The sequence below is a fragment of the Canis aureus genome, chromosome 25 (assembly GCF_053574225.1).
Source record: "Canis aureus isolate CA01 chromosome 25, VMU_Caureus_v.1.0, whole genome shotgun sequence".
NCBI lineage: Eukaryota > Metazoa > Chordata > Mammalia > Carnivora > Canidae > Canis > Canis aureus.
In genome coordinates this window covers 40,810,036-40,835,250 of record NC_135635.1, presented here as the reverse complement: position 1 = coordinate 40,835,250, position 25,215 = coordinate 40,810,036, and the positions used below count along the sequence as shown (strand labels likewise).

The 25,215-nt window shown below is 39.9% G+C and overlaps 2 long non-coding RNA genes across 3 annotated transcripts in view; one reads left to right on the top strand and one right to left on the bottom strand.

Moving 5' to 3' along the window:
- The window catches only part of LOC144297373 (uncharacterized), an 81,485-nt gene that overhangs the window by 37,478 nt on the left and 18,792 nt on the right, over nucleotides 1–25,215 (bottom strand). The window lies entirely within an intron of this gene.
- Nucleotides 4,304–7,991, top strand: LOC144297374 (uncharacterized). Its single transcript, XR_013364409.1, has 2 exons — nucleotides 4,304–5,012; nucleotides 6,738–7,991. It is a non-coding gene; the product is annotated as an uncharacterized LOC144297374 (long non-coding RNA).

Here is a 25,215-nt window from a genome sequence, read left to right as displayed (position 1 = left end):
CATTTTCCTTCTTAAAAACTTGCTCACTAATTTTAGCATTCTTCATAAATCAACTTTTTCTTTTAAGCCGAATCACACAAATTACTGAAGAAAAATGTGTAAGTGCAGACAGCAGGCTTCCTGGCTTCCTACAGTCATCTAATTGCCTTTCTTTATCTGTCAGTTGGGTCAGATTTTCTCTTTAAGTCTGCTTCATTCCTCTCTCTCTGCATGACTGTTTCTGCTTTCCAGTTTATGTGGTGCAGAGTGAGGCTACCATCAGCATCTCTCCTCAGTTTAAGATGCCAGTCCGAGGAGATGAACTCTTTTAGTGCCAAGCCCAAGACTCTGGGCGAAGGGACTCTGGTTGATCCAATCTGGGTCAGTAACCAAGGGTTGGTCCATTAATTTGGACCCAGAGATGAAAACCAAGTTGCTTATATACATTTGCTTAAAACCCACCTCAGTATTGGGATGGGGTGGAGAATATTCCCTAAAAATCTTTGTGAGATGAGAAGCCCCCCAAGGGGTGCCCAACTCACACAACGAGTCTGGGGTATAGTCAGAACCAGAACACAGTTCTCTTGACTTCACACAGCGTGAATTTCTCTTCTATACCTTGACCCATGTTAGACACTGAATCAAAGACATCTTGACTTCCTGTCTTGATCAAACTCAAGGGAGAGTGGCATCTTATCCCAAATCTTGGAAATAAATATGAAACTACAGTTGGGTAGGGAAGGAGATAGAAGGTTGAAGGTCCCTAATAATTCCTTGGATTTAAAGCTCTCTTTGATAGATCTGTGGAGCTGAATTATCTATCCAGCTGTGTTACCCTAATTCTCTAAAGACATGGAACTAAACCCAAAAGCTAATCCCTTAATGGGATTGACCTTAAAATGCAGCAGATTTTCAGAAATGATTGGAAAATCTTTTCTGAAAGGAGAGACGCCTGGGTCAGATTCTTTAAGGAAGGAAAGCAAAGTATACCTTCCTGGTTCAGCAGAGAGAAAAGGGAGGGGTGGGTGCCTATAGGGAAGAAACAATGCTTAGCAGCATTTCCTAGATTCCTGATTTATAATTTCCCTCTGATGTCGGTAATGGAGCATCCTTTTTTCTTCTGGCAGCTTGGTTATGGCACTAAGAAATTAAAGATAAATGGTATGCTCTGTGAACAGACCCTGGAACAGCTGGACATTGCTGGACACCACTGCAATGGTTGGTCAAATGGGGACATCTGGTTCTCTTCCCCAGAGGTTTGGCAAAAGCAGGAAGTCCAGTAAAGATAATTCAATTGGCCACTGCCTGGTTGAGCTCCCAGGCTGGGGAGGTTGGGTTTCTTTTTCATGGGAGCAGAGGAGGGAGAGTGGCAGGACAGCCAGCTATGCACCAGGGCCTTTCTTGCCTGCAATCCTAGGTCCATTTGACTATGGGGGATAACCTTCCAGGAAAGCTGGGGGATTGCCTAGAAGAGTTTGGGAGATTTTTTACATTTGTAATTTGGGAGCATACTAATGGCTCCCAATGAGAAAGTCTGGAATCTCATTATCATGAGAATTTCTTCACCTGCAGAGTGACAAGTATTTGCTCTGTAATGATGAGGTTGAAGGACTCTTAGCTAGAGGTTAGGAGACATAGGATCAGGACTGTTTTATATCATGCAAGAGGTCAGCGGTCTTGGGCAAAAGACTTAAGTCTCTTCTGAAGCTCAATTTTCTCAGCTATAAAATGAGGGCAGTAATACCTGCTTCCAGGACTGTTATGAACATTATATGAAACCATGGACATGGAGAAGTTTGCTAGAAAAACATGAGCTGGGATGCCTTGGTGGCTCAGTGGTTGAGCGTCTGCCTTCAGCTCAGGGCGTGATCCTGGTGTCCCGGTATCGAGTCTCCTCTCAGGGATCCTGTTTTTCCTTCTCCATCTGCCTATGTCTCTGCCTCTCTCTCTCTCTCTCTCTCTCTCTCTCTCTCCCATGAATAAATAAATGAAATCTTAAAAAAAAAAAAAAAGAAAAACCTGAGCCATTTTGGTGGTGGATGAGATAATTTAAAATACAGTTGGAAATGCTTATGACCAATTATCAGTTCTCCATGGTGACAGGCAATGCAGAGAACTGAAATCCACAGAAGACTCAGATATCTCCATTTTAGCCTCTAGTCTCAAACTGTAAAAAAAAGTCATTTAGCTCTTTTTTAAATAAAGACAATATATGGGCAAAAAGACATGCTGGATATCCATGCCTTAATTTCCACTCAGAGGACCCATGAACAATAGGCTGACTAGAAGGTCACAGAGGAAGGGTGTGGATCTAATTAGATTTGAGTGATTGAGGTTCAGGAAAGGGACAAGATTTTGGCTATAAGATCATAATTTAGAGCAGGGCCTGACATCAAGCTCTCATGGGCAAGTGATTTTTGGTTCCAACACTCTGCAATTCCCCAAGCTGAAACTATTAAGAGTCTGGTAACTAAATCAGTAATTTACTAGTACTTTACCTTGGTTTCTCAATATGGCTCCAGTCACCTCAGGACACAGGAGTGCTTTAAAAGGAGTGATTCTTGAGAAAAATTGTCCAGGAGCATTGTCGAAGAAGTTATACTAAATCACTTTAAAAGTTAAACTAAATGTGTGTGGAGTAAGGGTGGGTAGAAGCAGCTGGAGAGGAGAGAGAGGATTATTTGGCTGTAGTGCCCTTGTCTGCAGAAATGCCCACAGTGTATGGACACTGGAGAGGGAAGGGGCAAAATGACAAAACAGGATGCAGCCACAAGGGCCTCTCAGAGAAGAGAGAATGTGACATGAGGAAGGACTCTTTTATGTAGCTTGCTCCATTTGGTCATATTTGTCAGCAGGATCATGAGTCAGAAAGAAAAGGGTCTTTTCTAACCTAAAAATAAAGCCATAGGGATACAGCAATCAGGGGAGGGTTTGTGGCTTGACCTTTTCTATTTCTGAATGTGGGTGAAGCATGTGTATGTTGTGGGGGAGGAGGAAGTGGGGTGGACATGAAGAGAGCCATAACTTCTTGCGATCTCCAGCCCTGATAGCAAGAAGTTATGTTGGTGAAGCAAGCACTTGGTGACAGGGGAAGTTAGCATCATACCTAAACTAAAAACCAGAATTCCAATCCTTTCAGCCTCTGGTTTGCTAAGGATCCATCATCCTTTACCCCAAATCAACTCTACGGTCCACCCCTTAGCCCCAGTGCATGCACACAGGTGTGCTGCCAAATATTGATCAATGTCTAAGACTGACTTTGAGTTCATTGAGGATGCACACTACCCTGGTGATGACCACCTGAACTGAGACATATCACAGGATGGAGGGCATAGCATGAGGACAGACTGTCATCACAACATGCAAGAATTCTGCTCTTAGGTGTCAAAGAGCAAACCAGGGCTGGGAAGGCAACACAAGGTTAGTACAGTCATGGAGGATGCAACTTAATCCCTTCTAGTATACAGCCCTCAAATCTAGTGCATGAAGTTATGCCCCAAGGACAAAAATGGTTGGAAACCACAGTCAAACAACTTTGCAGACATGTGCAGAAAACCTTTGAGGTCATATCCTCTTTATCTTCCTCATCTCCTGTGGGCTCATCAGAAAGCAAGCATTTGTCTGTGATCCCCACAGAATGTAGTATCTGACAGAAGCTCAAGAAGTCCTGGAAATCAATGAGGACAGTGACAAGAAAGAGCAAAAGCAGAACACATCCCACTTTCTTTTCCACTCACCATGCTGTGACTACTCCTCTACCCACTTCATGCTCTTCTCCTCTGGTTCCTCTGGATAAATCCTACTCATCCTGGAAAAGCCAGTCCCATCCACCCTCCCCAAGGAAACCTTCCCCAAATGTTCTATCCCACACTTCTCCCTCCTTCCTCCCAATCCCCCAAATACACTCTGTATCACTCAGTGCTAGCACTTACTGATAGGCTGTTCTGTTGTCTGCCCCTGTTTTGCACGTAGGGGAACTTGTAACCATAATGAAGCTGGACAAGAATGAGGCATCAGACCTTGGTCTAAGTCCGAGGCAAACACTTGCACTCTCTACTACACAGCTTTCTTGTCAGTAAAATGAGGTTAATCATATCCCTCTCATGGAATTATTTCGAGAAGGAAATGAAGAAAAGTATGCAAAAGACTAAGAATAATAGCTGACACATAATAAATGTTTAAAAACACTGTCTAGGGGTGCCTGGGTGGCACAGTGAGTTAATTTTGGCTCAGGTCATAATCTCAGGGTTGTAGGATAGAGCCCCACCTTGGGATCTGTGTTCAGTGCAGAGTATGCTTGTCCTCCCTCTGCTCCTCCCTGACTCACTCTCTCACTTACTCTGCCCTTCAAATACATAAATAAATACAATCTTAAAAAAAATAAAAACACTATCTATTGGTATAAAGAGGGCAATATTTGTTTAGATCAAAAACTCTTCCGACATATTGTCCCTCATCATATTCATTGTATAATTACTGGTCCAAAAATAAAGGTGAAATAGAAGTATTACATGAGCTTCAATGGAAGGGTTGGTACTGTCACTGATGCAAAGCTGCTGAATGACCCCATTAATATGGCCTACTCCTTGGCCCTATTTACCCCGTCGCCCCATTTAGTCAGGGGTGAGCACTCTGACACTGGCCTGCATGGCTGAGTGTCTTGAGAAATGGCCCACAAGTCAGAACATGAGCTCCCAGGGGCCTGGAGACCATGTGTTCTATGACCTTCCTGGGGCCTCTTCCAGCCTCACACTCCATAAATCTGAATTTGATTAGGATAGGCAATGGTTGGAGATGCTCCCCAGCGAAGTGGTGCCAAGAGCCCTGCCCAGGAGGGGGACAGCGCCTGTGATGAAGTAATCGGAGGGGGACAGCTGCATCTGTCTTGGTAAACAGATGAACTCAGTCAACAGCCTCATCAGCAACCAAGGCAGAGAGAAGCCACCCACAAGACCTTCTCACTCTCCAGCCAGGACATTAACCAGCTCATCCATTCCCCACACACCACACATGGGAAAGCGAATGCCAAAGAGGTGAAGTGATTTGTCTGTACTTACACCTATAGTGTGTGAAAAACTCAGACCTAAGACAACAGTCTCCTGAATCCCATTCCACTGCTCCTGGATAAGAATAAATTTGACAGAATCAATACAACACCTTCAAGTCTGCCATAGTACTGCATGAGAGATCCTGGGGGCCAGGGGCATTCCCAAAGTCATACTGTCAATTTTTTGCCCCATTGAAGAGGAGATTAGTCCCTGAATACAGGTGACATATTGGGTGCAAATAGTCTCAGATTTGGGCTGGTTGATTTGCACCGTGACTGAGGTAGCTGGCTGTTTTTGAGTTTTTGTTTCTCTGTTGAGTGAGGAGAATAATTTGTGGCCTACTGCATCTGAGATTTTTAAAAAAATCAGTGAATCCCTCAGGGTCTAGTAGGAGTACATCAGTTTCTAATAGGAACTCAAAAAAATGTTAAATGAATCCTGTCTGCTTGAAAATGTTCTTTTTTTTTTTTTTTTTTGAAAATGTTTTGATTGAGTTCACATGCCCCCAAGAAAAGGAGAGTTACAGTTAGACGGATTCTGTGACTCCAGGGCTTGATCTTTTGGGGACAAGTGCCAGCATGGGAGAGTCCATATCACTGCTGCATTCAAAAGGAGAGGGAAGGAATATTTAGTCCTCTTCAGGAGTCTGGAGGTGCTTCATGGTTGATTGCGAAAGCCTGGGTTCCTAGAGGAGAGTTTTCTATTTCCTTCTGAGAAAGTCACTTAATCTCAATGAGCCTCGGTTTCTTCATCCATAAAACAGTGACAATAATCTCTCTCATATTGGGAGGCAGTAAGGATTAAAAGAGACAATGCACTTTGTAAATTTAAGTGCAGTAACATGAGCCATTATTGCTCTATTTAAAGATGACTGTCAATGCAAATAGAAACATTTAAGCTGGTACTTGTGATGGACCTATTTTTTTCCCAGGGTCATTCGGAAAGATTCAGTGCTTCCCAGCAAAGACCCTCAGGCTATGGCTGCACCTGCATGTCTAGGCAGCACCCAGCTGCCTATTGGACACTATACTGTTAGGGTCTGTTCTGCACCTGGTTGTGGTGATCCCCACAAGGGGGAGATAGTGGAGCACTGTTCCATGTGAAAGGAGCAAGTGAAGAGATGTGCAACATTTCCTGCTGGGCCCTCTCAACTCTAAATGCCTTTCCTCCTGGAGTCCCAACAAATCGCTTTGGATGATACCCTTGGGGACAGATAGCCAGAAGGTGGATGCTCTTTCCCTGCTTTTTCTTCCTCCTCCCCCTCCTGCTCTTTCTCCTTTCGCTACTAACTTGAACATTTTAATCAATATGGCACTTCTCCAGGGTCTCCATGCTGTCACTGCAATTTGCTGTGGTTCAGTGGGTGAATTTTCTTTTCCCTTCTAGTGGGAAACAGAATTATTTCCATGATAGGAACTGACTGGTACAGAGAGCCCTCCACACAAAGAACACAATGAAGAAAGGAGACAGCTGGCTGAAAAGAGAGAAGGGATTTGGGGAATTGAAATTCCTTATGATATTGGACTTAAACGTGGAAAATTCACTGCTCTGCATTGCTCAAATGCCTCTGAATTAGAGCAGAAGGGGTATCAGTTAATTTGTTAGCTCTGGGAGGAATTCAAGGCCCAGAGATATACAGGATTTTTTTTCCAACTGGTTATGATGTCCATTGTGCTTGGTGTTGATCTACACTCATCTTTTCTTTTACAGTCTCAACCAACCCATCATCTCTGTGCCTTAAGGAAAGAGGACATTCAAACCACTTCAGACAAGGAGCTGCCTCCAGTTACTTTCACCATCTCTTCAGGTGTAAGGACTGTGGACATCCTTGTGTGTATATTCAGAAAAGCACAAGACCAAGACTGCAAGATTGGGTTCTGGTCCCCTCTCTCACTCACCTGCTGGTGACCCAGGAGCAGTCACTTCCCTCTCTGACCCTCCTCTGTCTCAGCTGTGAAGTGAGAGACACAGTTTTGGCCTTTTCTCTATGGTCAGTGGAGAGCCATGCAGTTTCAAGTAAGGTTGTGATGGCTGGAGTTGTTGACACAGGGGGTTGTGGTGGATGCTGTGTAGATGGGAGAGTAAGTGAGCTGGCTTTATTCACAGCACATCTCAGGGGTGTTCCTCAAATCTGTCCCTGCAAAATGACTCCCCAACATTGGATGACAGTAAAGCTCTCTAGGCTTAAAGTTTGACTCTTATCAAGGTCCAACTACCTCTGGGAGGGAAAACACATGGCTCTTATCAGTGACCAACCCCAGGGGCCCTCAGCTGGGCAATGACATCTCCAAAGAGGTTCTTGGGAAATTTATGGGAACAGCTTTTTTTTTTTTTTTTAAAGTACAGTTGTACCTGAGCATTGACCTATCAAAATACATGTTTTTTTTATACATTTTGTTTCTCTTATATACAGTGGAGCCTTTTGTTTGCATATTACGAGTATAAGTAGATATAGGCAGATAGGCATGTTATAAAAAGCAAATATTTGATCACTTCACACCCATTAGGATGGTAACTATTAAAAAAAAGCCCAGAAAATGACAAAAGTTGGATATGGAGAAATTATAACCTTGTGCACTATTGTTGTGGGAATAATGCAAAATAGGGTGGCTGCTATGGAAAACAGCATGACAGTTTCTAAAAAAAAAAAAAAAAAAATTAAAAATAGATTTACCATCAGATCCAGCAATTCCATTTTAAAATATATAACCAAAATAATTGAAGGCAAATTCTTGAACAGATATTTGTACACCAATGTTCATAGCAGCCTTATTCACAATAGCCAAACAATGGACGCAATCCAAGTGTCCTTCAACTGATGAATGGGGAAGCAAAATGTGGTGTAAACATAGAGCGGAATATTATTCAGCCCTAAAAAGGAAGGAAATTTTGACGTGTGACACAACATTGATGAACCTTGAAGACATTGTACTAAGTGAAATAAACCAGTCACAAAAAGATGAATACTGAGTGGTTACTAGAATAGCCAAATTCACAGAAACAAAAAGTAGAATGGGGTTGCTAGCGGCTAGGGGAAGAGGGAATTCATCATCACTGTCACAAGGTGAAAAAAGTTCTGGAGATTGATTGTGCAACAATATAAACTGAATGTACATAACACTCCTGAACTGTAAAATTGTTAAGAGATAAAATAAAAAATGGTTAATATGTTAATTTAAAAAAAGAAAGAAAAAGAATAAAGCAGATGTTGAGTCTGATGGTGATAAGAACCAGACTAACTACTTAGTGCAAACCAGTTAAAGTTGACTTCCTGAGAGGACAAGGTAGAAATGGCAGGAGGGTCTGGGACACTGAGGACAGTCAGATGGGCCCTGCTGGTGGGATAGTAGACCGTCTCAGGTTTCACTGGTTTCACTATCTGAACTATGATGAGGGCCACGACAGGTACTTCCTTGGAGGTAGCTGAAGATGACTGTATCCCCACTTGAGTTGTGGCTATGCAGTCTTGGAGACAAGACTGTGAAGGAGATGAAGGTTGGAAATAAAAGCCCTGAGTTAGGGATCTCTTCCTCTTAAGATTATTTAGCATTCCCGAAGCATCATCTTATTTTCCTAGCTTGATCCAATAGATGACACATACTTATTGAGCTTGATGTCTATTTATATATTTTTAGCCCTTTGATTCTACTCAACTCAGCCATCTCAATAGGCAGCTTGGCACTCAGTTGAAATATATAATACTAGTTCTGAAGGGTTTTCTAGTTGAGAAGCACCATAGACAACATTTTAGCATAGATCACACCCAGAGCAGAGTCTGAATCTGAATGTAAATCAAATGAGCTAAATTATTTGGGAAGTATAAGTAAAGAGAAAAAGTTGTGAGATAGGGATGAAGGAAGAGCAAAAGTGAGAATGTACTCTCATGATGGCCACACTCGATGCCCAGAAAAATCCATCCCAGAGGAGGAAGGAGAAAATGTATCCACCAACTCGTATGTCCTATCCATGAAATTTTTGCTGAATGTACATCAACTCCCTTGGAATTTCAGGTAAAATATGTAGGGTTATCTAAGAAGTCTCTGGTGATTCATACTCCAGCTGGCAGTGGGAAACCCCAAGGTGAGAGCAGGGAGGACACAGTAGGGCCATAAGATGAGAGCTTTTGGGTTGTGCTTGATGGGATCATATGTATTTTCCACAGAACAATTGGTCAAGAGCTAGAGAAAGACAAGTGAGATTGGAAAAATCTGAGGTAGCTCAACAAATAAAAATGACTGATTCGGTAAACTAAAAGGAAAATTGGAAAGTCCCACTTTGATGTCTTCTTAAAAAAGATTATATTTATTTATTTGAGAGAGAGATAGAGAGATAGAGAGAGAGAATGGTGGGGGAAGAGGCAGAGGGAGAAGCAGACTCTCTGCTGTGCCAGGAGCCTGACAACATAGTGCTCCATCATAGGACCATGAGATCGTGACCAGAGCCTAAAGCAAACCCTTAACAGGTTGAGCCACCCCGGTGCCCCTTAATGTCTTTTTTTTTATTGTAATTCTATTAGGTACAATATATAAACTGCATTCTGCAATTTGGCTGGCTTTATTTATTTATTTATTTATTTATTTATTTATTTATTTATTTTACTCTTACATGTTTTTGTTTAGGCTGCATACGTTCCTGTGCAGGGGTGTATCCTCTGCTCCCACAACTTTTAAGTGAGCACATAGGACTATATTATCTCTAAGTTATTACCTTGCTTCTCTGATTTTGCTGTAAATCCCTGACATAGTTGCATGCAGCCCTGATTGGAAATGTTCTGGGTATTGGTTCTTTTTTTTTTTTTTTCCTTTTATTTTTTTTTATTTTTTTTTTTTAATTTTTTTTTATTGGTGTTCAATTTACTAACATACAGAATAACACCCAGTGCCCGTCACCCATTCACTCCCACCCCCCGCCCTCCTCCCCTTCTACCACCCCTAGTTCGTTTCCCAGAGTTAGCAGTCTTTATGTTCTGTCTCCCTTTCTGATATTTCCCACACATTTCTTCTCCCTTCCCTTATTTTCCCTTTCACTATTATTTATATTCCCCAAATGAATGAGAACATATAATGTTTGTCCTTCTCCGACTGACTTACTTCACTTCAAGATGTGGTTTATATGGGGTACATCCATGGAAGATGCGGTGAATATGGGGAGGCAAAGTCTGATGACAGAAAGCTATTTCTCCCCTATCATTTTCCTTTTTTAGGCACCTGAAAATGGTGCCCCTGAATCACAGTATGAGCCACTGGAATCTGTATTCTGAGGATCTTTACTCAGTCAGTCATATGTGTTGAACATCTTCCAGAAGAGCTGATCTTCCAGGTAAATTATCATCCAGGTAAATCAAAATTGTTCACAATGTAGATGTGCCTAAATATGTTGTACATCTGTATATTTCTAGGAGTCTTGGTATGTGACTAGAAGCCAAAATGGCTTTATTTTTGGTTTTTGGGATATCAATTTAGCCTGAAAATGAAGAGACACTGTCTAACTGTAGGTACCATTTATTTATACTTACCATACTTACTATATACCTAGAATTGTTCTAGATGCTTGCCATAAACTCATAGTATCATTATTTTTACAGCATAACACAAAAAGGTAGCTAATTTCAGTCTCTATTTATAGATGAGAAATCAAGGATTAAGAAGTAAAATAACTTTCCCAAGTTCTCACAGCTAGTAAGTGACTGAATCAGGGTTCAACTCCACCTTGTGTGAGGACATCTTTGCTGTGTAGCCTCACCATCCATTTGGGGAGAGGACCAGATTAGGGCAGCCAATGTGATTTCTCCCAAGTCACCTGGAATTGGAATAGATGTTTTGTGCCTGAACTACTAAGAGTTTTGTCTTTGGGTCAAAGGTCTCAGGTAGAGTCTCGGGCTTCAGATCAGCAATGAATGACACCATCAGTCATTTGGTCTTAGTATGGATACATCCATTTCTTGGGAAGTTCAGCTTCTTAGCGCTTTGCTTCTTCTCTTTAACTGGAGAAAGCTGACAAGCCAGGAAAGCTCTAGAGCTCCATTCTAGGATGTTTCCATCCTCAGAAAAGAGACTTCACTACCTCCAAAAGGATGTGCTTAGGAGCATAGGGACTTTGGTAAGAACTGTGTGCTGCCAGAGTGGAGAAAGTATTCAGCAGAAGCAAGCTATGTCAACACAGAAAAAATCTGGAATGTCACCTCTCCACCCCCACCAAGTTGCAATGAATTAAGCCATTTTTATCTACTAATCTCTACCCACCACTAGGTTCTGCATTATGGGTAAAATAAATGAAGACATAATAACAGGGTCCTGTTTGCAAATTTTTCTAATTTGTTTTCATCCTCCTTCTCTTTCTTTTCCCATACACTCTCCCTCCCACCCTTCCTCCCTCACTTCCTCCCTCCAAAAATGATGGGACCTTATATAGACAAAAAAATTCTTACAGGGATCCCTGAGTGGCTCAGGGATTTAGCACCTGCCTTTGGCCCAGGGTGTGATTCTGGAGTCCCGAGATCGAGTCCCACGTCAGGCTTCCTGCATGGAGCCTGCTTCTCCCTCTGCTTGTGTCTCTGCCTCTCTCTCTCTCTCTCTGTCTCTCTCGCTCTGTCTATCATGAATAAATAAATTTAAAAGAAATCTTACAGATTTTGCAAGCCCACTCAGTGGGCTTTGCTTAATAAACCTACTCTGGGACCTTAAGGTTTGTGAGTGATCACACCCGTAATTATTTTTAAGTTAGGAACTAATTGAGTATATACAAGAATTGAATAGATGGATATCAACATGTCATTTTTATGATGGATGAAGCTGAATTCAGTAAGTGGTTGAAACACATGGCCTCAAATGGACTTCCCATTACCCCTTCCCTCCCCAAATATCTTGGTAGAATTTGGTTTGCAGAGGAGACATGCTCAATGTCACCATCAGGAGAGTAAGGCCAAAGACAGAGAAAAGGAAAAAGACTACACTATGCTTAGTTTTTAATATACTAATTCCACTTGGGGAAAGGCCCAAGAAGGGCTTGGTTAAAGCTGGAAAGAAAGAACCAATCTACTAGTCAGTAAACATTATAGCATGAAAACATGAAATAAGGAGAATAAAAGTTTCCCTCTGGGGTAGGTAAAATTCTCCAACCAGTCTACCTCAGTTAACTTAAAATCGGGCAGCCCAGGTGGCTCAGCAGTTTAGGGCCGCCTTTGGCCCAGGGCGTGATCCTGGAGACCGGGGATGGAGTCTGCATCAGGCTCCCTGCATGGAGCCTGCTTCTCTTTCTGCCTGTGTCTCTGCACCTCTCTCTAACTGTGTGTCTCTCATAAATAAATAAATAAAATCCTTTTTAAAAAACTGAAAAAGCAGTCCTCCTAGTTAAAGAAAATGTAAAATCTCAGCAAAAACAAAAATCCTTTGATGTTTTACCAAGGCTTACACTCTGACCCTCTTAATCAATGTATCTTACAAGTAGCCAATACACTTCATTAGCTTACAACATTTATTTCTCTCCTGTCTGTGTGTCATGAGGATCTTCACCTTCACCTGACTGTCAAAGACTAATTCCCCCCACCCCCAAAAAAGACTAATTCCCACCTTTTGCAGCTAAGAAGGGTGTCTTAGGTTTTAACCCCCTATAAAAATAAGTCTGTAAGTAAAAACCATCCCCTACCACACATACACTTCATTTGGTTCCAAAATACAGATTTTTCAGCTTATGGCAAAGCTATCTCCAGCTTATGTTGTGGTCTCTTTCTCCACGACAGCAGCCTCTGACAGCAAAAGCATCCTGGATTTCATTTACCAATATCCTTATTCATAAAAGAAAAATATCAGCCTAGTAGTGCGCTGAACTCTATTAAACTATATTAGCAGAAGCGCTCCTGGATTGTATTTTTCTATTCTGAAGCCTGGCTCCACTTCCAATTCAACCATCTCCATCCTCACGCTCCGGAGCAGGAGAGTTCTAGTTCATAAGGATTGTGAGGCCTCTTGGAAATGGCTTTACAGGCCATTTTCTGAAGGGAGCAATTAACTCTGTAGGAAACCAGAGAGCAGCAGGGTATTACTGACTGGAAGGCTCTCGGTGATGGCAGGTTTCTTCACCTTCAGAAGGACTCCAAACAACACCCAAGGGATGTGCCTGCAATCCTTTAAATCTGGTACTTAGAAGGGATCCCCAAGGTTATCTGCCATTTCTCTCCTCAGAGGGACAGGTGTCTCTTGTTCTCTTTGACCTTCTGAGATGTTTAAAACCCTCTCTCTTAACTTATTTGGTCATTTCCATTAGGAAATTCTTTTCAGTGCCAAACTGCTTTTAGCAGTCATGTGGTTTTAAAACCTGGGCATTCATGCAACCTATAAAATACAGGATCAGGAAATCTTCAAAGAAAATACATTCCCCTGTAGCCCATTTGGCAGAGCTATCCTCGTCTAGGCTAGAAATTACAAAGCAATGAACCCCCAAAGTAAATAGCTAGAGTCTTCATTCAATGGAGATATCTTTCCCTTTAAACTACTCTGTTAAAAAGTCTGCAGAACACTAATCAAGCTTTCATCAACTATCTGCTCAATATTTTCAGCTAGATTCCTTTGTTTTGTATTTCTCCCTCCCAATTATCCTGAGGTCTTTCCTATCTCTAGTTCAACACATGTCTTCCATGGGAAGGGCACATCAGCCCAGTAGGTTCCTTCCCCACCTCCACAGGATAAGAACCGGTGCTCAACATGGTGACCCACCACAATCAAGGAAGGATTCAGTGGGGTGCACTGTCCCTCAGGCAAAGAAGTGGATTAGCAATGCAAGGAGGAGCTTCAGAGACCACTCAGTCCAATCTTCTCCCTTGGTAGATTTGGAAACTGAAGTTCTGGGAGGGAAAACCAGTTGGCTCAGGTCACACAGATTGTTAGTGGAAGAACCAGTAGATCAGACCCTCTTCCCTCTACTCTTAGTTGAATGTTATTTCTGCTGCAAACAATATTAGCTCATAATCATAGAAAATTTTTCAACATGAATTAAAAGGAAAATAATTTTCTAGCTATTAAGAAAACCAACTCTCCGGAATGTTTCATTTTTTATTATTCAACTTATTCAAAATTATACTGTTTTAACATTTTAAAAATATCTTAGATGTTAGCAGTAAAGCCAAAAAAATAACCCCAGGAATGAATACCCATATTTAGATATACTCCATGACCAACCATGCTTCCCAAACATAATGCCCAGTCAAGTAAAAGCCTGCTCAAACCCCATGGGTCTGATTCTTTTCCCATTATAATAGGATTATAAAGTACTTAACTTCTGCAACCGCTTTTGGGACCAGATTTACTTCCTCACCACAGAATCCCTTTCAGGGATAGCCAAAGGCCCCGTGCATCTTAATCATTTATCACTTGTTTCAAGGGCTTTGACTTTGATCTGGGGATAATTCCTTACGTTTGAAAGAGGAATAAGCCTTTTATCTAATCTGGGGAACAAAGTACGGAATCCAGCAGCCAGAAGTTCTGGGTTTATTTTTCTTAGGCAAACCCATGAATTCATCATCACTTTAGGGAGAAACAAAGAAGGGGTTTCAGAACACAGTTCCCAGCTGTTGGCTACTCATTTACAAAAAAGGGGGGGAAAAAGCCTGCCAGGCTGAAATGTTGGTGATCCAGATCCCAATAAAAAGGGGAAACAGGCATTCCTCATTCCCACTGGCTGGGTTGTGAGGACCTTCTTCTGGATCACATCTCTAGGAACATGGTCTGTTCTGGGCCTCCAACCATGAACTCTTGAAGCTCTACAAGGACTTAATTTAGCATGAGGGAGTGCAGGTTATCAGCCTGACAGCTGATTGCTCTTCTTAGTAGGGTTTGCAGAGCTTAAGTCTTGGATGAATGAGAAACACATGCACTTCAGCTCCATTTAGAAGTTACATGGATTTACCGCAAGACAAGGAATTATGGACTTTTCTTGAACTTTAATGGACAGATGGACTCAGTATCTGAAGTTGAGTTCTGCCCAAGCTGATGTTTCATCATTTCTGTTATTACTGATTTTTAAAATATAATTCCCCTCATGAACTCATAGATAGCTTTATGCTTATGGTATGCCAAGGAACTATATTACCCATTGTTTCCAATGTTATTGATTTAAAATATCTTTTATGAATAGAGAGTTGGCTTCCAAGCCTTTGGTTCTATTCCGACCTTAAGTTTAAATTTGCTTTTGGAGAGTTCTACTTCTATTTCAATGGAATTTGCTCTCCTTTGTGACCTTGAAGGCTGAAAACCGCATATGACATAAATGAAGTAGGAGAATTGGGCCCAGTTTTCTCCTTTTTCTTCCATATTGCCCTTTTCTGTCTATTTTTACTTTCTTTGTTTGTTTCAAAACAAAGAGTTTTGAAATGTACTTCCTCTAAGAAGGGAATGTACATAGGACACTTGATGTTTTAGAAAATATAACCAAAATCCACATAGACAAAAGTACAAGTAAATATTGATGACCTATTATTAAGGTCACTCTGGGATTTAATTGTTAATAATTGATGCATTTGTACTTTATGTAATCTTCGATAAGTATTTGCTAACATGGAGAGATTAAAATGTCATACACATGTACATCTAACTTACAGCAGAACTGAGAACAGAACCTGGGTATCACTACTCAAATTTCATTAATTTTACAATATACTTAAATTTGAATAGACCATTTTCCCCTGGTATTAAAGTGACTTTAACTGATAACGAAGATTCTAATTTCTCACCAATATCTCCCAATATTCTGCCAATATTTCCCAATATGCCCTCAGGTCCTATCTCCCCAGATCACTTTATCAATTTTCAGTGGCTCCCCATCACAGAGGAAGCAAGAGCATTTCAAGGATACCAGCTACTTGGCAGACCTTCCAGGATCTCCATAGATGTCTAAAAAAATACATTCTGGGGTCACTGGGTTAAGTGGTTAAGTTAACCCAGTGGTTAAGCTCAGTTGGTTAAGCAGCGGCCTTTGGCTCAGGTCATGATCCTAGGACCCTGGGAATGAAGCCCCATTTCAGGCCCCCTGCTCAGCTCCCTCTGCTAGTGCTCTCTCTCACTCAGGTAAATAAATAAAATATTTAAAAAAATTTTAAATATAAAAAAGCACATTCTTCCAGACACGCTTCAGTAAAATATAGTAGGATATTGTATTAGAAAGAACACTGGATGCAAAATCAAATAGATATAAGTTCAAATCTGGTAACTACATAAAAATCTCTATATACAAATTCTTAATAAAATGTTAGAAATTTTATCTAGGCATCTATAATGTATATATAATTTTTACAACCAAGTACAACTTATTCAGGAAGGCAAAATTTGTTTAACATTAAAATTCAATTAATGTAATTTACCACATTAATCTAAAAATATCTCCATAGGGATCCCTGGGTGGCGCAGCGGTTTGGAGCCTGCCTTTGGCCCAGGGCGCGATCCTGGAGACCTGGAATCGAATCCCACATCGGGCTCCCGGTGCATGGAGCCTGCTTCTCCCTCTGCCTGTGTCTCTGCCTCTCTCTCTCTCTCTCTCTGTGACTATCATGAATAAATAAATAAAATCTTTAAAAAATAAATAAATAAATAAAAAATAAATAAATAAAAATATCTCCATAGATGCAGAAGGAGCATTTCACAAAATTTAACACTTATTCACAAAAACAAAGGAAATACACCTTTTAATAACCTAGGGGTAGAAAGGAACTTCTGCAATCTCCTAAATTAAATCTATGAAAAACCTGTAGCTAGCAGCATATTTTATAATGAAATATTGAATGCTTTTCCCCTAAGATAAGGACAAAAACAAGGATATTTGCTTCCATTATTTTTATTCAACTTTGTACTAGAAGTCCCAGTCTGTGTGATAAACCAAGATAAAGGAATGAAAAGCATAAAGAATGGAAAGGAAAGAAGTCAAACTCTCTTAATTTACACATGGCATAATATTTATTTATTTATTTATTTATTTATTTATTTATATTTTAAATTTATTTTTTATTGGTGTTCAATTTGCTAACATATAGAATAACACCCAGTGCTCATCCCATCAAGTGCCCACCTCAGTGCCCGTCACCCAGTCACCCCCACCCCCTGCCACCTCTCCTTCCACCACCCCTAGTTCGTTTCCCAGAGTTAGGAGTCTTTCATGTTCTGTCTCCCTTTCTGATATTTCCCACTTTTTTCTCCTTTCCCCTTCATTCCCTTTCACTATTTTTTAAATTTCCCAAATGAATGAGAGGGTATTATGCTGAGTGAAATAAGTCAATCGGAGAAGGACAAACATTACATGGCATGATTTTTAAAAATATATTTTATTTATTTATTCATGAGAGACACACAGAGAGAGGGGCAGAGACACAGGCAGAGGGAGAAGAAGGCTCTCTACAGGGAGCCCAATGAGGGACTTGATCCTGGGACTCCAGGATCACTCTCTGAGCCAAAGGCAGACACTCAACACTGAGCCACCCAGGCATCCCTACACATGGCATGATTATATTTGTAGACAAGTTTAAGAAATCAATAAAATACTAGTAATAATAAGTAACTCTAAAGATGGTGGAAACAAAGTTAATATGTAAAAATAATTTTATTTCTATATACCCCAAAAACCCTGGAAAGTGAAAAAATTAAAAACAATTTACAAAAGATAAAAAAATATAAAATACTTAGGAACAAATTTAGTGGCAATGTATAAAACCTCTGAATTGGTGCACCTGGGTGACACAGTTAGTTAAGCGTCTAACTCTTGGTTTCAGCTCAGGTCATGATCTCAGGGTCATGAGATCAAGCCCCACATTGGAATCTGCCTTCATTGTGGAGTCTGCTAATGTTTTCTCTCTCTCACTCTCTCTCTCTCTCTTTCTCTCTCCCCCTCTACCCTTCCCCATTGCTCACTCTCTCTATATAAAATAAATACATCTTTAAAAAAAAAAAAAACCTCTACATTGAAAACCAGAAAACGTTGCCCAAGGAAATTGAAGAAGACCTAAATAAATGGAGAGATATCCCACATTCATGAATTAGAAGACTCATTATCAGTAAGATGGCAACACTTCTCAACTTGCCTAAAAGAATCAGTGAAATCTTAGCAAAAATCCTGGGGGCTTCTTTTGGTAGTAGCTGATAAACAGATTCTAAAATTTATATGTAAATATAATAAAACTAAAATTTCCAATATAATCTTGAAAAAAAAACAATAGAAGTTGGAGGAATTTTACCATCCAACTTTTAGATTTCTTATAAGCATACAGTAATGAAAAGACGGTGATATTGACATAAGAAATCACAAATAGATCAATGGAACACAATAAAGAGCCCCCAAATAAACCTACTCATATATAGTTGATTAAATTTTTGACAGTCACCAAGATGATTCGATGGAGAACAGAAAGTCTTCAAATAAATGGTGTTAGAACAACTAGATTCCATATGGAGGGGAAAATGAACTACACACATGAGCTTACACCATGTTCAGAAACTAGTTTAACATAGGTCACAGAATAAAATGTAAAAAGTGAAACTATAGAGCTTCTAGAAGACATAGGGGAGTATATTTACTACTATAGCTTAGGCAAAAATTTCTCAGAACAGGACATCCAAAATCCTAAACTATAAAAGAAAAAAAAAGATGAGTTGGACTTTATAATATTAAAAATTCCTTCTCATCAAAAATAGTGCTAAGAAAATGGAAAGCAAGCTGTAGACTGGAAGGGGATATTCCCAATGCATTTATCTGACAAACATTTATATAGAATGTTGAAGAAGTCCCACGAATCAGTAGTAAGAAAGACAACTCAATTGTTTCTAAAAGGGCAAATAACTTTGACTATACACTTCACTAAGATATATAGAATAATAAGCACATGCAAAGGGGCTCAATATCACTAGTAATTAGGCAAATTCAATTAAAATCACAATGCGATACTATTTCACATATAAGAGCAATTAAATTTGAAGAGACTGAGAAATACCAAGTGTTGACAATGATGTGCGGGAACTGGAGATCTCTAATACTGTTGGTGCACTTGGAAAATGGTACAGCCACTTTGGAAACCTGTTATACAATTTTGAAAGTAATCCTGCACTTGCCTTGTGCTCCTGCAATTCTACTCCCAGATATTTACCCAAAAGAAATTAACACATATGCACAAAAAGACAAATAAGATAGGCTGATCCTCCTCTGTCCCCTGAAAACAGGAAATAAATCTCCCAGGTGAAAGGTAGCCTCTCAGTACCAGGAGGGAAGGAGATGTCCTTCACTAGAAATAGGAAATTTAGAGCCCAGAAGGCTATATATAGATATAACTCTTGTTATAATAATTTACTAATTTGCTAATTTACTACCTCAGCCCAAATTCTGTTTAGTGAAGCTCTCAAAGTTAAATTTTCTTTGTCTTGTCAATTTTTCACACATTTATTGTTCCTTTGTTTAAAAGTATAAAAATTCTTTGCCTCAAATTCCTTGCCATCTCTTTAGGTCTCAATTTCATAGCCAGGCCTCTGTGCACATCTAATAAAACTTTGTGGGTTTTTTTTCCTTTATGAATCTGTCACCTTAAATTTAATTCTTAGTTCAATTGGAAGACCTTGAGTGTAAGAAGAATTTCTCCTATACTTCAGGTGAAGGAGGCCAGATGCAAGAGTATAATCTATATGGTTAGATTTATATGAAATACAAGAATAGATGTTATGGGCTGAATTGTGTATCCCCAAATTCATATGTTGAAGTCCTTACCCCTAGTACTTCGGAACATGACTGTATTTGGAGATAGAGACTTTAAGGAAGTGATTAAGTTAAAATGAGGTTATTAGGGTGGGCCCTAATCCAATCTGATTGGTGTTCTTATATGAAAAGATTAGGAGGCTCACACACACAGGGAAGACCATGTGAAGACATAGAGAGAAGACAGTCATCTGTAAGCCAAGGACAGAGGCTGCAGAATAAATCAATCCTTCTAACACCTTGATTTTGGACTTCTAGCTTCCAGAATTATGAGAAAATAAATTTCTGTTGTTTAAGACATCCAGTCTATAGTACTATTTTATGGCAGCCCTAGCAAATTAGTACAATAGGCAAAAGTGACAAATAATAGAAATGTAAAGAATGGTTGACTTTTGGGGGAAGGATTTTTGACTTTGAAAGGGGCATCAAGAAACTTTCTTGGGTGATGAACATGTTCTACATCTTGGTTAAAGACGTGGTTATTTGTGTGTATAATTGCCAAAACCCATTAAACTGCATTCATGATATAGGTACACATACTGTATGTAAATTATACATAAATTTAAACAGAAAACATCTAAATTCATTTCCATTCCAAGATTTCACCTGAATAGTGAAACGGTAACAGTGTAACTCTTATGGGGCTTTTGATAAAATAGCACCTATGAAACACCTGACCTGATGCTTAGCACATAGTAAGGTCTCAGTGTTAGTTCAATCAGAACTTGCCCCATACTCTAGCCTCTTGTTCCTTTGAAATATTTGCTTTCTGGAATTTTAGTGAAAAATATCAACATTACACCACATTACTTTGTTCTTTTTTCTGCTAACTCTGCTTTCTGTTGGAGGTCTCTTTCTCCTTACAGTATGTCCTAGAATAATCTCCAAGTACCATGTAGAAGTGCCAGCATCCCACCCATGCTGGGCTTGCTCTTCATTGGGCAAGTGGCTCTGATTCCATCCATGAAAGAATTTCACACATTCTCCTGATGGCCATTGATTCCTTTCCGGCTCCAATGTCACCCTGGAAACTACCCCAAGAAGGGTTTGTTTTCAAACATTCAGAGATGCGGCTGCTGACCTTGCCCACATTCACTTTTGTGCTGGGAATAAAGCTTGCCCCCTCCTCCTGGGTTTTTAAAGTTGTTTACTTTGGGCCTAAAGCAAAGAGCCGGTATTCAGCTGTTCACATTTGAAAGCCAATTGATGGGAGAGCCTGATACCCTTTGTCTCAGTCATTCTGATTTCACCTAAGATTCTAAGAAAAATAATGTTAATGCTCATCTTAAATTTTTCCTTGTGCACAAAAAGTAGAATACATGAAAGTCTCTGAATTCATCAATGAAATGATCATAAAGGAATCCATAACCTTGTTCATATGTGTCTTTTCTTCACCTGGGTCATTTACAAATCCCTGGCAAACTTAGCTGTGTTCATATGAGTGAAAGGATGGGAAGCTATTACAACATGGCCTGAGCTAACAAATTGTCTAGGAACCTAAGTGTCAGCCTGGATGGCATCACAAAGTTTGTTCTAATATGATTATGCTCAAACACCTTCCTGCTTGTTGCCATAAAAGATCTGAACTGACCTGGTCTTCCTAGTGACACAGCACCTGGCCTTCCCACCTATACAGCTTTACTTCTTCTGTTATCCAGCATATACCTTCTGCTCTTGCAAGATTTATGTCTTTACTGTCTCTATGTGAGTTATACTCATTCCCATCCAAAGCCTGTGGATGATTTTAGGGTTGGTGATAGTTACGCAGAGGCAGATATCTGGGACAAGAGTCGGAATATACTGAGGAACAGATAGGCTCAGAAATAGCTAAAACTAGCTAAGTGCCTTTTGGACCCTGAAGAAGATGGGAAACTTGGGGGGTTCCAGGTTGGACAGGTAGGGAAAGTCCTTGATAATCTTTTGGTTTCATCAAGAAAGCTTCATGGAGTATCACTGCATCATACAACTCCAGGGGCATGGCGCCCATAGAATAAAATGAGAGTTGTGCCACATGGATGCCTTTGCTTCACAGTGGAGTGGATTTCAAAAGCAACTTAAATGATGGAAAAAGAGAGAAAAGGGGAGAAAGAGGAGAGATTATCCAAAGTATAGCTGTGGAAGTAACTCACACATGAATGAGGGAATGTTATCTATTGGTGAAAAATACCTTCTTGCAACTCCTCTTGGTCAGAACATTTCCAGGGTCTTTCATTTCTATTTCAGCCTGAAAATAAGACTGAAAAGAAGGTAAAGAATCTGGAATTACTTTGCATGGAGTAATAGAGCCCAAAGGATGACTCAGGAAAGTAGTCGAGTCCAGGAAAGGTCATTCTACAGATTCTGATGACCAGCTGTCCTCTAAATCTCATGGCTGCAAAACAAGTTTTTAACCCATGGCAATTCATGACTCATTTTAGAAGGCTATTCTGCATGGTTGACTCCATGCCAATTTATTCATACCCTACTTAGCTCCATAAAAGGGTTTGAGGAACCAGTATTTGGACTCTTTAAACAACAAATATCACAAGAGATGCAATCCCTCACTAACTCATCATAGACTTGACATCATGGCAGGGGATTTAGATAGTATGTAAGTCTTATTATTTATTTATTTATTTATTTATTTATTTATTTATTTATTTATATTTATTTTATAAGGGCAAAAACACCTCAAGATATAAAGTACTACACCTAAATCACATAAATAAGTGGCTTTATTTTATTTTATTTTCAGAAAAAACCCAATAATATGGATATTCTTTATTTAGTAACTATGAGCACCTAAGTGGTCTCTGAATCCCTTGAATTTGTATGCAAAATGTTATGTGTATCTGCAAGTCTGCTACTCAGTGGTTTATTTTAGTACATCTGTATTGGTTATTAAAACATCCACATGCCTCCATAGTGGTTCCAAATCCTCCTAGAGATCCACAATCCCAGGTTTTCTAGGCTTTCTCTAGGGACTCTCCAGATATCCCAGCAATCCAGCAAGTAAAGAGCCAGCATCTGGCAAGGGATTTCCAGGACTATGCTCTATGTCTGATATTTCAAAACACGTCTGTGTGTGTGTGTGTGTGTGTGTGTGCGCATATATGTACCTTTCTGGAGACAGGGCTTATATAATCTTTAGTTAGGTTGTCCAAAAGGTCTTTGAACCCAAAATGATAGGGATCCACGGTGCCAGGATTATAATTCCACTATGATATTTGGCTCTATCCTCAATGCCTAGTAGTAGAGTCAAGTCTTTGGAGTTACATGTAGAATGCCTTGCCAAAATTTTCAAAGGGTTGAGCAAGTCAAGAGTTCAAAAATAGTTGGTACCATAAGTTATTATTCTTGTGGTCTTCTCCTGCTGAAACTGTTGGGGGGCATAAAGAACCCAAATTACTAATAAAACATATTTGATCATACTTCCTACTAAACATTTATTTGCACATAAGTGAAGTCCCCTACAGCTACAGCAAAATTATGTGTCTGGATTAATAGGAAGTGGACATGGCATGGAATATCATTGCTGAGGCTCTATATCAAAAGTCTGTCTCTTATAGACTAACATCAGAGCAAGCAGGATTCCAATTCAATACAATTAGATTTATATTCCACACCTTTTGGGGTGTCAGAATAGAGAGGCCTGAGGAGCCAATAGTCAATAAACATTTATTGTATTCCAACTATGTGTCAAGTTTTTAGCTAGGGTCTACAAAAGCGTTCTGGAATCAGACTTGAAAAGAATCTGAGATGTATTTGGGCTACATTCTTTATGGATAGGGAGACTGAAACTCAAGATACTAGTGACTTGCCAGGTTTACTCAACAGGTAGGTGAACAACTGAACTTCAAGTCTTGGTCTTTGGATTTTAAGTTGTGTTGTTTGTCTATAATTTTTGGACATGAAAGAGATGTAGAGGCTATCTGGTTTGAACTCCTCTTTCTACAGATAAGAAAACAGATTCACCAAGGTCAGTGCAGCTATCGATTGAAAAAAAAAAAAAAATCCAGGGATCCCTGGGTGGCGCAGCAGTTTAGCGCCTGCCTTTGGCCCAGGGCTCGATCCTGGAAACCCGGGATCGAATCCCACGTCGGGCTCCCGGTGCATGGGGCCTGCTTCTCCCTCTGCCTATGTCTCTGTCTCTCTCTCTCTCTCTCTCTCTGTGTGACTATCATAAAAAAAAAAAAAAAAATCCAAACAGGATCCCAGCTTAGTTCTTCTGATTTTCTGACCAGTGCCCTTTGTCATAGCCTATGGGTCTTGTTCTGCTTTGTTAGAGTAATGGGGGTTAGAGATAAGAGACTCATGGGGACCCAAAGATGAGGAATAGAAAAGAACAAAGAACAAGTTTCATTCATCAGTCTTACAATTTTGCCTGAGGCAGGTCCTATTTGAGTTCTGACCATACCATTAACAGTCTTTGGCAAATAACAGATTCCCTGAATCTTAGTGCTCTTCACAATACTAGGGTAATACTTATGTACCTCTCAAGCTTGTCATAAATATTAAATATAATTCTTTGTAAGGCATCTCGCATTATGCCTGATGTGCACCGTGGGCTCATCCAACTTTAGTCCTCACAATTTCATATGTTCTTCCCTCCCAACTTGCCAAAATTAAATTTATTTCCTCATAAATTAGGAGCTGAGGAGGATCCTTTAGACAGGACACCTCTAGGGAGAGAACTGTCTGCTTAGAACTCTGAAGGTTTGCAAAAAAAAAAATATTGTGGTGGTGGTTAACCTTCCCCCAAATAAAATTCTAGGAAAGGAAATATTTTGAAGCCACTTTATCAGCCCTGAAGAATGTACTTCTCTTTGATTTACAGATATCATTTCTAGGAATTTATCCTGAGTAAATAAACAGCAACTTTATGAATGTTTATATTACATTGTAGTTTATGAAAGAAAACCAAGACTATCTAGCATTGGATTAGAACCAATCTCACCACAGGTTGATACAATCAGTCCATATAGACAGCAATACTATGTTGCTTCTTAAGGTTGAGTTATTGAGAAATGTTTATAGTTAAGTTGCAGAGTTTAAAAAAAAATGCTCTAGGGGTGCCTGGGTGGCTCAGAGGTTGAGCATCTGCCTTCGGCTCAGGGTGTAATCCTGGAGTTCCAGGATCGAGTCCCACATTGGGCTCCCGGCATGGAGCCTGCTTCTCCCTCTGCCTATGTCTCTTCCTCTCCCTTTGTCTCTTATGAATAAATAAATAAAATATTTTTAAAAATATGCTCTAAAACAGTATATTGTCATGTGATGCCATTTTACAAGTGTATTTATCTATTTATATATGCATGGGTAAAGGTCACAAAACATATGAGCCATTTGTTAACAGTAAACTGTCTCAGGCTCATTGGTGATCTGTTGTACTCTATTGCTATTAGGTGGTATGGCAGAGGGGGAGCTCTGAGTCAGCCCTACCAATGCCATTTTCCTTCTAGGCATTTAAAAAAACCATATTTCCCAGCCTCTTTGC